Genomic DNA, 13245 nt, shown 5'->3' with positions numbered 1-13245 from the left:
TGAGCAAGGGGTCACTTGGTCTCCAGTAGCCCCCCCCCCCCTAGGTCAAGGCACATATGAGAAAACAATCAATGAACAACTAAAGGAGCCACAACGAGGAATTAATGTTTCTCATCTCTCTCCCTTCCTGTCTGTCCCTATCTGTCCCTCTCTCTGTCTCTGTCACAAAATAAATAATAATAAACAAATAAATAAAGTGTCTCCCTATGAATATTTTGCCTCTGAACTGTACTACCTATATTTTGGGTTACAAGAAGGTGGATAAGGACTAGCTTGCCTTTTCTGAGAGAGGTAAAAGGAAGCAGTTGGCCTTGGGGAAGGGCAAAAGGGGAGTTTGCTATTAATCCCTAAAGTGGACCCAAGATGTTAGGATCTCATAAAACAAATCTGCCTTAAAATGCTAGAAACCAGTGTTAGGAAGCAGCCATCCAAGTTAGCAACAGTTGACAGGGAGTGGCTTCTTGACTGGTGCCAACTGTCCCCAGTATGCTCTGTGAAGTGTCATCTCTGGCTACCTGTAGTAAAGCCCCTTCCCCCCTGCCTCACCCAGCTAAGGATTCTACAAAGCAAAGCTAGACATCAGTTGGCGTGTACACACTGAGCACAGTGACTCACCTGCAATCGCATCACATAGCCGGTTCCCTAATGGACTATAAAATGTGCTAGTTAGGAAGTTCATTTTGAAATGTTATTAAACTAATGGGTATACTTGGCAATGTACCTCTCTCACGTAGATTCACCCAAGAGTGAAATGTTTCTGATTTATTGGAATGATTTCTAGTTTTCTGGTACTTTTTATATTTTTGTAGTTTTTCTCCTCCAAGAGACTTTATCAAATTAATTTTCCAGAAAACATGGCTTCAGGAAAGTATTAAGAAGCAGAGTGGAAAGTGTGCTTGTATGCCCTGGGAGATTGATTGGGCAGTGAACTCCAGTCCCAGTCTTTGGGGTGGAAGTAGGAAGAGAAAGAAAGATAATGTTTACTTAGAGGACCAATAGTTGTGCAAAGCACAGGCCTCTTACATGCACCAGCATGAGTTTACCTAGCCTGGACTTGCAGCCTCCGAATCAGGCTAGCACGTGGTGCACATGCTGGGCCCCCCAGGCCTGGTGCTGGTAGGCCCGAGTAGAGGGAAGCTTTTGGGTTGCCGGAACCGGGAAGCTCCTCCAACTTAGTGGTGCACGCTAGGTGAGAAAAGACAGACTCCAGGACTTATCCTCACATTTTTGCGCTTCATGTGTGCTTTTCTGAGAACTATCCCCAAAGGACTTTCTGGCACCCATCTCTGCACTGTTTGCCGCTCTGACGTTAACTCTTCAGAGGCTGCACAAATTGAATACCAGTGAAGTTACCTGGCCCCCTTAAAACACACAAAGGGCATTTCTCATTTCTTTTCTTTTTCCTCCAATCTCCAACCTACACAAAATTGTGTGTGTGTGTGTGTGTGTGTGTGTGTGTGTGTGTGTGTGTGTGTGAGTGTGCGTGCGCGCTCTCTATATTCTTGCTTGCAAAAGCCTGAGCAGTTCCTCGAACTCGTTAGCCATAAAGCCCAGGGAAGCCTGTTGGGAGACCTTGACTCCGCGAGCAGGCGGCTCGGAGGCGGGAGCAGGGCGGTCGGAGCGCTGGGACCGCCCGGATGCGGGCCGCAGCCAACGAGCAGACGGGGAGGGCGGGGAGAGCGCGCTAGCGCAGGGAGGGCGGGCCGGCACGGGCAGAGCGGCGCGGGCTGTCACAGGCGCCCGGCGCGCGCTGCAGGTGGCAACTTGGAGGTGCCACGGCCACCGCCACGGGAGGCTCCCGGGTCTGGTAGCCCTTTCAGTGTCCGGAAGTCCTTTCCCGCCGCCGAGCCTGAGACTGGACCTGAGAGAATCTGAAGGGAAAAGCCGCTGCGCAGGTACCAGTGAGCAGCCCTACCTCTCCGCTGCCCTTGCGCTACTTTTTTTTTCTTCAAGGAAGGTTGTACCTGAGGGTTGCGAACAGGTCCCGGAGGTGCCAAAGAGGAAGGCTCCCAGCGACTCAGGTGAGCGCCTTTCTTTCCCGGTGCCCCCTCCCTCTTCGCAGCCGGCACAGGCAGGGACGCCGGCTCGCCGGCTGGGCAGGGGCCGGGCGCGGGCTCCTGCCCTTGGCTCGAGGTCGATGGGAGAGAAAGCACAGAAGGGGCGAGGCTGGCCCGGAGGGGGGCTGCCTACCGGGACCCTGCTGGAATCGGCAGGGACTCCTAGGAGGGCACTCTGGGGGAAGGACCGGCAGAAAGGAGCGCAGAGGTGGCTGGAGGGCTTGCACCTCGGTTTAAGCGGGCGGAGATCGCCCCGGCGCGCGCCGTTCTGGAGCCTCGGGGAGAGCGGGGCGCGGCGCCTCTGCGAACCCCCCGGTGTGAGCGCTGGACCCGGCGAGCGCCCTGATCTTCAGTCCCCACGATCCCCAGGCGCTGAAGGACGTCATCTCTCTAGGCTCCGGCAGCTCCTCCGCCCCCCTCGCCTCCACCCCTCTCGGCCCGCTGTGCAGCCTATTCCGAGATTGCGTGCCTTTGCCAACGCGCGAAGTGGTGGCTGCTGTCACCCCCCTGCCCGCCCTGGCCGGAGCTGGGGCGCCCGCGGGCCGACTTCCACCCGGGCCGCCTAGTTGTGCGCTGGAGGCGAGTGGGGCTGGCTGGTTCCTGCGCTGAGAACAGAGGTGAGCGCGGGCTTGCTCGCTAGTGCTCCCTCGATCCATCCCCGCCCCACTGCAGTTTGAACCGCTTGTCCAATGAGCGAAATCTCAGAGGCCAGACCTCGCTCGCTCTGGGAAACTGGGGGCCTCCTAGGATGGTGCGAGCCTTGGAGAAGAGGCGAGAGCCTCTACCTCCTCGGGGCGTTTCAGGTCCAGTCTTAAAGTGGACAGTGCCTCTCTAGCCTGCGCGTCCCACTCGCGGCGTGGGGGTGCTGGAGGCGGATTGTGTGTGTGTGTGTGTGTGTGTGTGTGTGTGTGTGTGTGTGTGTGTGAGAGAGAGAGAGAGAGAGAGAGAGAGAGAGAGAGAGAGAGAGAGAGAGAGATTCTCGCAAGGCAGAGGCGCAGCATCCCGCTCCCCATGCGGGGCCGAGCCGCAGGGTCCCCCGCCCCTCGCCGCGAGGGGCGCGCGGCTGCATCCCAGCAACTCCGCGCTGCCAGCTCCTCGACTGCCGCTCGCGCTACAGGCCTCCCCCTGGGCGCGTCCCGGGGTAAATGATCCGGCCAGAGGGTGCGAGTGGGGGTTCGAGGCGCTCCTGAAGCGGGGCGGTTTTTCAAAATCCAAAGGAGCGCCCCTCGCTGGGCGTTTCGTCTCCCCGCAGCGCGGCTGTCAAGACCTCGGATGGAGGCTGGCGTGGCCGGTTCCGCGCTCCAGAGAGGGCGTCGCGTCACTCGGAAGTCGAAGTTAGGGCCGCTCAGCCTTGAACTCCCTTTGGTGCGCCTTGCTCGGGTCAAAAAAACTAGGGGCCGGCGGAGCCACGGGTCGGCGGGGGGCACGCTGCGCGGGAGGTCGGGCGGTTGGGGACCGGCTGCAGGAAGGCTCGCGGGCGGCGGGAGCCGGAGGGGCCTGAGAAGGAGTGGGAGGGCGCGTCGAGGGCGCTGCTGGCTCGCCGACACCGGAGTTGCGCTAGAAGTTGAGGTCGGGGTCCGCAACCCCCTGGTGACAGCCCCCGAGGCTGCTGCGGATGCGGAGCTGCAGCCACTCGGCCCCGTCGGCCGCCCACTCGGCCTGCCAGCTGCGGCTTTCGCTTTTCATTACGCAGAAGCGAAGCCTCTACGCGGGAGAGCCTGGGGTGCTGGCGGCGAAATCCTCTGCGGAGCGAGGGGCGGTGTCCAAAAAGCGAGCGAAGGGAAGCCGCCGAGATCCGGGTGGCGCAGTCGCTCTAGAACGGCGAGGAGCGCCCAGGATCCCGAGACAGAGCTCGGCTGACCCGGTCCGGAGGTCCGGCTCCCGGCCCTGGGCGCTGCTCCCCTTCGGGGTCCGGGTGTTGGAGCCCCAACCCCACACCCAGGCTCCTCGAAAACTCCTGTGTAATTCCCTCCGAAGTGCATGGGATTAACACTGGGCCCAGAAAGGGCTGGAATCCCTGAAATGAATAAAAAATAGAAACGACTGTAAATCCCAAATCTAATTCTGGTTTAAATCTAAATTTCATTTGATTAGAAACAGACTAATCTGGGAAAGCAGGGTCTGGGTGTATTGCATTTCTCCTAATGACAGTTGCTGAAGGGCCCTGTAAGGTTTGCCCTTCCCGAGCTGGAATTGTGCTGCGTATGGGGGGTGTGGGTGGGAGGTCCTTCTATCTGTACATTTCATGTCCAGCAGGGAAGGAGTCAAGTTCAGGTTGGTTGGGGAAGGACCTTTCAGGCCTCCTTTCCTTTCCCTTTTCTGCCGTAGGCATTTCCCAGCTGATCGATTCCCATTCAGATTTAAGTGATACCAAGGAGTTAAACATCTCTCCTGCAACAGTAGTTTCCAAAGAGGGCTTTAAAATAGGCTTCTTAGACCATGTAGCGACCTCAGAAAAACAGCCTCTGTTCTGAGGAGCAGCGATATATAACCAAAATTTTATAATCAAATTATTACCTCTCAATCCCTTACTAGATATGTAAGTTATTGAGGGCAGGGCTCTGTTTCATCCTCTTATCCCCAGGATCTGAAAAATAGTTTGTTCAACAAACACGTATAGACTGGGGCTTGTAATTAAAAACACTGGCCTGAAAAGACCTTTAATAATTTCTAGGACAAATCATTATTAAAATCATAATATTAAATTAATTATAATAGTCATGTTGAGAGGTAATGTGCATTGTTTATATACATATATATTTTTTAACTATTTGGGATTGATGAATCACATTAAAATAAGAATGCATTTAAAATATTAGGATATTTAGAAATAACAGAATGACCGTTGCATGGTGGACATCCCTCGAAAACAGCTTCTAACTGAGTATGTCTAGGAACAGAGATCTCCCTACTTTCGCAAGTATTCTATGCATTTTATATAAATCATTATTCATATATTAGGAACACAGTGGTGAACATGACTTGGTCTCTGCTCACGCATTCTAGCTGGCGGGTCAAAAAGGAATCCTGATATTGGTGCTAATGTATAGAAACATAAGAAACTTAACAGATCTCAGCGAGGTGGATCCCTCACTTTGAGTGGCAACAGCAAGGGAGACTTCATTACAGATGGGTCCTGTGGTTTAGATTTTAAAAAGGAGATGATTAAGCAGAAACTTAAGTCAGGGCAGTTGGGTGTGAATAGTTCATTAAAAAGACCCAGGGAGCCTAATGAGTCACACAGTCCACTCTGAGCCACTTCCCCATCTGGAAGGATAATAATAATTTTCACCTGCCGCACTGTGGGGATTCATTTGTGACTTCAGGTACCAGAGGTGGGAAGGGAAGTATGAGCACATGGAACATAGAATTTTCTGACTTAGAACTAGTTAGCCTAGAATAGCAAGGCACACAATTAGTTAGAAAATAGGACTTTGAATAAAGAGCTGCTAAAGAGGCTAGAAATTTTAAAATCTGTTGAGCCGTGTTCTTTACAGTAAAGATGGAGAAATATAAATAGCTGTTAGAAAGTTTATGGCTTGTCATACTGCCAGGCAGTCAATGAAATTGCAGTATAGAAATCAGAGTAGCCACCAAACTGCTGAGAAGGAAATAATTTTTTTTTCATGCTAGTTGAGTAGCACATGTGGCTTTTGCCTGGGAGCATTTGGTGTCATGATGACATGACTTGTCAAAAAAAAAAAGCAAGTCTGATAGATGTCCAGCATGTGTTCTGAAGAGCTGCAGGTCACGTAGCCCAAAGCTATTGCAAGTGATCATCTCCACTGGACAGAGTGCAAGGCATGAGAGCTAAAAGTACACTGTTTGGGGCTCTTCTACGATGAAAGAGTGAGCAGCTAACTAGGTTAGGAGCCGTGATGAGACATGGAATGGCACTGAATATAATTGGGGCCGGTTTGAAAAGATTTCTGTCAAAGTAGAATGAATGGAAATTAGAACCGGGGAAAAAAGATGAATGGGTAAAGGAATGCATGGTAGTACTTAATATCAAGAACTCTGAACTGAAAGGAGAGAAAGATCTGTCCTTCTTTAGTGTGGTGGAAAAACAAGGACATAAATCAGAACTCAGCCATCTCACTGCTGATGCCAGCACCTTATGTAATGTCTCTGAGCCACAGTGTCCCCACCTGTAAATGCGGATCAGAAGGCTTCCTAATGAGGTGTCAATAATATGTAAAATGCCTACCTGCCCTGGCAACAATCTTCTGGCTTTTTAGAATCAGAAGTTAGGTTGGCTGGATGAATTATTACCCCATCTTTACCTTCGGTCTCCATTAGAAATCTAGTCTCACATTTCCATCTGCCAAGTGGATATTTTTACCCAGCTGTTCCAGTCACCTCTGACTGAATATGTCTAAGAATGTCATTCATCAATTTCCTTCTTTGTCCCCTACCCCCAGTACATCATGTCCTGAGCTGCCAGGCAGGAATCCTGGCTTCATTTTTTATGCCATCTTCTCACCTTGCCCCCCTAACAGTCGCACACAACAGAAATGTCAGTGGTCAAGTTGTGATGACTCCCACTGTCACTTCCTTTCTGTCATGTTGTCACCAGGCTGACCCCAGGCTCTGTCACCTCCCGCTTAGACCATGTTGTAACCGTCCTCATCCACTCTCATCCCACCTCCTTTTACTTCTGCTGCCCATTCAACACTGTTACCTGACATCTTTGATTATATCACTCTCTGGCTCCAAACCTGGAGTTTCTCCTCTTTCCTAAAGGGTAAGGTCTATAACCTTTATATTTATGTTCAAAACCCTATCTACTATCTCCACATTCAGTGCTGTCTGCCACTGACCCCAACAGGACATGCACTGTGCCTGTCACCATTTTGAGGCATACCTTAAGGCAGGGGTCCCCAAACTACGGCCCCTTGAGGCCATTTATCCGGCCCCCGCCGCACTTCCGGAAGGGTTACCTCTTTCATTGGTGCTCAGTGAGAGGAGCACATTGACCATCTCATTAGCCGAAAGGAGGCCCATAGTTCCCATTGAAATACTGGTCAGTTTGTTGATTTAAATTTACTTGTTCTTTATTTTAAATATTGTATTTGTTCCTGTTTTTTGTTTTTTGTTTTTTTTACTTTAAAATAAGATATGTGCAGTGTGCATAGGGATTTGTTCATAGTTTTTTTTTTATAGTCCGGCCCTCCAATGGTCTGAGGGACAGTAAACTGGCCCCCTGTGTAAAAAGTTTGGGGACCCCTGCCTTAAGGGTTCATTTTTATGTCATTTGTTCATCTATTTTCTTCACCTGGACTGACCCTCCTCATCCTATCTCCATCTTGGAATCCTACCAGTTTTTCAAAGGCACCGTCTCCCTTAAGAAATTTTTCTGGTGCATCCTTAGAAGGTCCCCGTCCCTCATCTTTCCTTCTGCAGCTCTGCTTTTCCCTCTCACGTGGCACATACCTTGTCTTTATTCTTTATATGTGCCTATTGACTGAGAAGTGATTCATTTTTGTAGGCACTGCTGTGTGGTGCCAAGAGTGTGAGCTCGATAACTCTTCACTGGGTGAGTGATGGCGTAGGGCTGCCTGAGAGGGGCGATGACAGAAGGAGAAGGATCTTCCAATCCCAAGTCATGTCAATATGAGAGGCAGCCAGCCCTTGATTGCATCTTTACAGGCAACGTGGAAAAGAAACCATTGTCTAGAAACTTCACAAACCACCCTCTACCTCATTTTGGTCTAATTATATGAATAATTTAAGCTTCGGTAGCTGGAAGCCTCTGTATTAATATTCTTCATTGTAGAAATGAGCTAATAGTCATACGAGCTGGATGAAGTTTTCAAAGCAGACTAGCAGGTGGAGAGCCAAGCTGATAGTGATTGGGCTGAAAGAAAGATGAGATCGGCTGGGCAAGGTGCCCATTGAGTGCTAAATGCCTTCAGAAATATGTGCGAGAATTATTGGCTTGGGGCTTATAAATTTGTCTGACCTAGAATCTCTTCTAGGAAGCTTTCATCTGGTTCTTATCATGGCTCCTTGATTTACAAAATATAATCATGCATGTGTTAATTAGCATGGGTAGTTGTTCAAATGTTTCTGATCTAGAGGAACGAAAAGACTTAATCCGTTCCTCGTGTGTATGGGATATGTTTGAGGACAAGTGGAGAAACAAATTGTTATAAAAAGTATGTTAGCTTCCATATTCGAGCATAAATGCTTCCAACCAATCTTAAAACTTGAGAAGATAAACCCATCCTCATCAAAGTTATTAATAGCCCATTACACACAAGGAATGAACTAGTAGGGGTGAAAAGGCATGATCAGATACTGACATTTTGAAGAGTTAGGAGTTAGACACTTCATTATAATGTTAAAATTATATACTCAAACCTTTTCTAGATATGAGAAATTGCATGGGTCTAAGAGATCAAGAGCTGTAGTGTCTATGTTTTATAGATTTTGACACATGGTGTTTATAAAGTTTACATAAATGTTTCAAACTGGAAAGATGTTGGGCATCTACTCTGTGAAAACATTTGGCCATGCATATGTGATTCATCTCAGGACACTGCTCCAAACCCAGTTCATCTGACAGCTGACTGAGCCACTGTCAGCCACAGCTTCTTTATGACAAATAGAAATAAGAGTATTTTCTACATCACATAGAGGATGACGAAAACTGACATCACAAAGTGAATCACTCAGATTTTCATTACTAGCCTGATAGTTTAAAAAAATCAGCATTATGCCTTATAACTCTTGCCTTCTCTGTAACCCCTTCAGTATAAATGTATAGCATGGAAGAGACACCAGAACTAATTCAAATAATATCAAATGTTTCATCAGAGACTCAGATTCATCTTTAAATAGAGATTTTTTTTTCCCCCAGTAGCCACAAAATTGAGCAGAGCTAAATTATTAAACCAGGAGTCTGTGCAGGGTAAAGACTATTCAGACAAGCTAGAGGTCTAATGGTTTAAAACAGATTAAGATACATTTGCATTCCACTTAAAATAGTTGTTTCTTTGAATGTTGGGTACCCTTTTAAGGTTGCCTAGTGAAGAAGAGAATACACAAAATGAGAATGTTTAAAAATATATACCCTACAAGCCCTAAAGAGCAGAATAAACATGGTAATACAACATAAAATGAGCCAGATAGCCTTGTTGTTATGTTCAGTATACACATCCCAACATTTAGGAAGTCTCAGGCTGGTATCTTTAGGAGCAGAGGGGGAAACAGTCCTATATGGGTGGATGCTGGGATGGAGACATGTAGAAGGTGCCACCTGTAGACTGTTTTTCCTTTGCTTCACACTGTTGTGCTTTCCTGCTAATTCCTCAAACACCCTTTCATCATGGTCTTAAGAATGACTTTCAGTATGGATCTTGAAATGTGTCACTTTTGGAGAATGCTCTCTCTCCCTTCACCTCCCTTCCACACTTGCATGAGTTACGCTGCTGTCCCCCACCCATACACATATATCACTCATACATGTAATCAGTATTAGTCTCTATTTCCTTGGAAACAGACCCTGAGGTAAGCATTTGACAAAGAGGAGACAAGCTACCCACATACCTGGCTGAACCCCTGTGCTAGTAGGTTCTACCTAAATGTCTGGGGACAAATAACCTAAGTTTTTGACGTCTTGGTTTCTTCTACAAAACTAGTTTAGTAATACCTACCAGCAGAGTTGTTGTAAGAACTAAAAATGATACTTATAAAGTAACTGACACATAGTTCTCAAGCTAGTGTGCCCATTTGTGTAACCTGATGTATATTTTATTAATATTTTATTCAGTAAGAAAATTCGTATTTAGCAAATCAACTTTTACTTTCAGTCTTTATGATTCAAGCTTTTTGCCCTGACTGCGTTTATTTATTTTTAATCATTAAAAAAATAAACTTTAATCCTGAACGTATTTAAATGTAAATTTCTCTTTGCCACTTTTCACATTTTTTTTTTTTTTTTTTTACAGAGGCAGAGATAGATAGGGACAGACAGACAGGAACAGAGAGAGATGAGAAGCAACAATCGTTGCGTGTTGCGACTTTTTAGTTGTTCATTGATTGCTTTCCCACATGTGCCTTGACCGTGGGCCTTCAGCAGACCAAGTAACCCCCTGCTGGAGCCAGCGACCTTGGGTCCAAGCTGGTGAGCTCTTTGCTCAAGCCAGATGAGCCCGCGCTCAAGCTGGCAACCTCGGGGTCTCGCACCTGGGTCCTTCCGCATCCCAGTCCGACGCTCTATCCACTGCGCCACCACCTGGTCAGGCACTTTTCACGTTTTTAAAGTAGTAACCAAACCAAAATGCAATTAGAAAGATAGACCTGATAACTGGAATAGGTTATCTGCCTTTCAAAAATGGAATAGAAATCATTATTTTGTTGGTCTGCCCCTTCTATATCTGCATCATCCATGTTGGAAAAATGAGTGTCATAGACATCTGTTTCTGTCTGCACAAAATAATCTGTGACAAATTCATTTACATTCCTTGATCTTGCAGAGATCTACGTTGATCGCTTAATTACCAAGATAATTAAGTAAAACTGCTACACTTAATTTTTTTTTTTTCAAATAGACAGATTGGATCTGGTTTTTTTGTTTTGTGTTTTGTTTTGCTTTGTTTTTGAGGAGCACTTAAGTTTTACTGGATACAGGAGTAACCCGTGTTTCCCAAGCCTAACAACTTAACACAACTCTATTTGTTTGACTCTATCACCACCTGCAGCAATGGTGATTCTAACCATGTGCAGATTTCCCCTCATTGGCCGTAGGAATCCCTAGGGACCTCTTTCCTGCTTGCAAAATCAAACCCTCTCTGTGCTGCCTGAACCCAATCATTCTTACATGCTCTTACACTGGCTTCCATAGTGACATTTAGCATCAAAGATCCCCAAAACACCAATGGATGCCACTAAACCGATTGTGACCCAAGCTGAGCAGAATCATCCAAACACCCAGAAGGTAATGTGTTCCTCAGCTTCCCCAATGTCTGGATTGGGAGAGGTCTAATCATTCTCAGTGTGCTGGGTTCTCCCCGTGACCCCATGAGGTCCAGCATTTATCTCCTTACCTCGGGGGCACCACTGTACAGCATTGCCACTGGGTGAATTCTGCGACTGATTGTACTGAAGTGACCCCTTCATTCAGGGCTCAGATACGAGTGTCTGGGTGCTAAAATGAAGGGTGGAGCAAGACGTACTCTGTCATGGCTCCAAGTCAGTCACGGCTTCCATGTTTTCATACAAAACACCTGGTACATAATAAATGCTTGAGCATGTGTACCCCGCTTGTAAACTTACAAAATTTTGGAACTTACCAAATAGACAAAGGGGACCCGTGGAAGGATTTTATCCAGAAGAGTAATTCAGGAGGCTTAGATGTGAAAAGATTACTCTGGCTACAGGTGGAGAAAGTTTGACAGCATCAGAGGATGGGAAGTCAGATGAGTAGACAGGAAGCATTTGCCCCCCACACTAACATTGGACCAAAGTTTTGTACCTCGATTCTGTTCTGCCTTGACCTGGATTCTTCTCCTGGAGACTCCTTACTTTTTCTTTTTATGATTAGGTGTTGGAATTACAAAAGCTAAAAATGAAGAGATCTTATTTTTAAGAGGTTGGATGCCTTAAATAATTTTTCCTCACAAAACTTCTGAATCCTGGGGAATATCATTTCACAACATCATCTACAGCTTACCTCTCAAGGATGAGCAATTTGTGCTATTCTTAGCTATTTGCTTCCTTTGAAAAATATATTAATGATTAAAAGGAATGAGGTAACGCAACGGTGAGCAATGCTGCTTACGTGTACATGCAACCCAGTCGTCAAACCTTTTCGCTGCTTGGTTTTACGCCTCACTTTGAATGTGCCCTTATCTTTCATGTGGTATTGTGTCTTCAGTGTAGCTTTTCTCTCCCTATGATACAGTTAGAAGATACAGAAGTGTGTTTCAGGAGAAGGAAGCAGAGAGGTAATTTTCCAGATTGTGGGTTCATCGCCAAATAATTTCCCTGGATGACAATTTATTCATCTTTATGATAAGGTTTCAGCTGCTTCTGCTTTCAAATCTACGATCCCAAAGCATCATCACAGATTGATTTTTTCTTTTTTTTTTTTTTGCTTTTAAACCTATAGCATAGAGTAAAAACTTTATGATAGGTTTTCCAGGTCAGCATTACTGAAACACAATTTTGACTTGAGGAAATGAATATTTCACTTTGCACAGGGTCTGCTACACAAAAAAATACTAAATAACAACAAAAGTAATAGTAATATTATTATGGCAAGTAAGCACAGGTAATACTGTTTTGTTCTCTAGATAATTGATCACAATGACCTGATGACAGTTAATCTATTGTTTCTCTGAATTGACTTAACACTTTTGCTGTTTAACCATGTTACTTGGAATTTCATTTTATTTTTGTCTTCTTTCACTTTTCCTCATAGATTCGGGTGATCTCAAAGACATTCTGGGTAATCTTTACAAAGCCTCATAAAATGACTTATCTGTGTAGTTCCCATTAAAATCTGTTGAAACGACAGATACTGGCTAAAGTGCTGCACTCTCTCCCGGCCTCTGCTGGTTACATCTGACTGGCCTGGCGGCGAATCTAGAGGAAGATAAAAGTTCAATAGGCAGAACGGAGCAAGCGGCTTGAATGCAAGCTGCTGACATGGTGCTCCACACCACTCTGGGCTGAGCCTCCTCCGAAGGTAGTGCCTGGTGAGGAGTTGAGTTAGGAAAAGGTGTCTGACCCATACAATTATTGCTCTAACCAGGGGTCCCCAAACTTTTTACACAGGGGGCCAGTTCACTGTCCCTCAGATCGTTGGAGGGCCACCACATACAGTGCTCCTCTCACTGACCACCAATGAAAGAGGTGCCCCTTCCAGAAGTGCGGCGGGGGGCCAGATAAATGGCCTCAGGGGGCCGCGTGGGGCCCACGGGCCATAGTTTGGGAACGCCTGCAAAGAATCATTTTAGCAAGCTTGAGGAAATGATTGAGAATAGAAAAAGATTCAAGGGAAAAAGAGGGCAGGGGAAGAATGGTTTCTTCGCTTTCCACTTCACTGTGCTGGACGTGGATGAAAGTGGCAGCCAGGTGCCACGGATGCCCCAGAGCCAGCTGCACTGTGTTCACAGAACATCAATCAGTCAATTAAATGTCTTCTTCCTCTTGTTCTGCCCACCGCCCTGAACATCATCCT

The 13245-nt window shown here is 46.7% G+C and overlaps 1 protein-coding gene across 3 annotated transcripts in view; it reads left to right on the top strand.

Annotated features, from left to right (window-relative positions):
• The first annotated feature begins 1607 nt into the window (after positions 1–1607).
• Positions 1608–13245, top strand: part of EPB41L3 (erythrocyte membrane protein band 4.1 like 3) — a 272467-nt gene continuing 260829 nt past the window's right edge. Inside the window, exon 1 of one of the 3 annotated variants that reach the window (XM_066353286.1) lies at positions 1608–1895. The gene's annotated coding sequence lies outside the window, so the exon portion shown is untranslated. Of the gene's footprint in view, positions 2022–13245 lie in introns of all 3 variants that reach the window. The other 2 variants (XM_066353284.1, XM_066353283.1) reach the window with 2 other exon arrangements.

The sequence above is a fragment of the Saccopteryx leptura genome, chromosome 11 (genome assembly GCF_036850995.1).
Source record: "Saccopteryx leptura isolate mSacLep1 chromosome 11, mSacLep1_pri_phased_curated, whole genome shotgun sequence".
Classification (NCBI taxonomy): Eukaryota; Metazoa; Chordata; class Mammalia; order Chiroptera; family Emballonuridae; genus Saccopteryx; species Saccopteryx leptura.
This window is presented reverse-complemented; position numbering and strand designations above follow the sequence as displayed.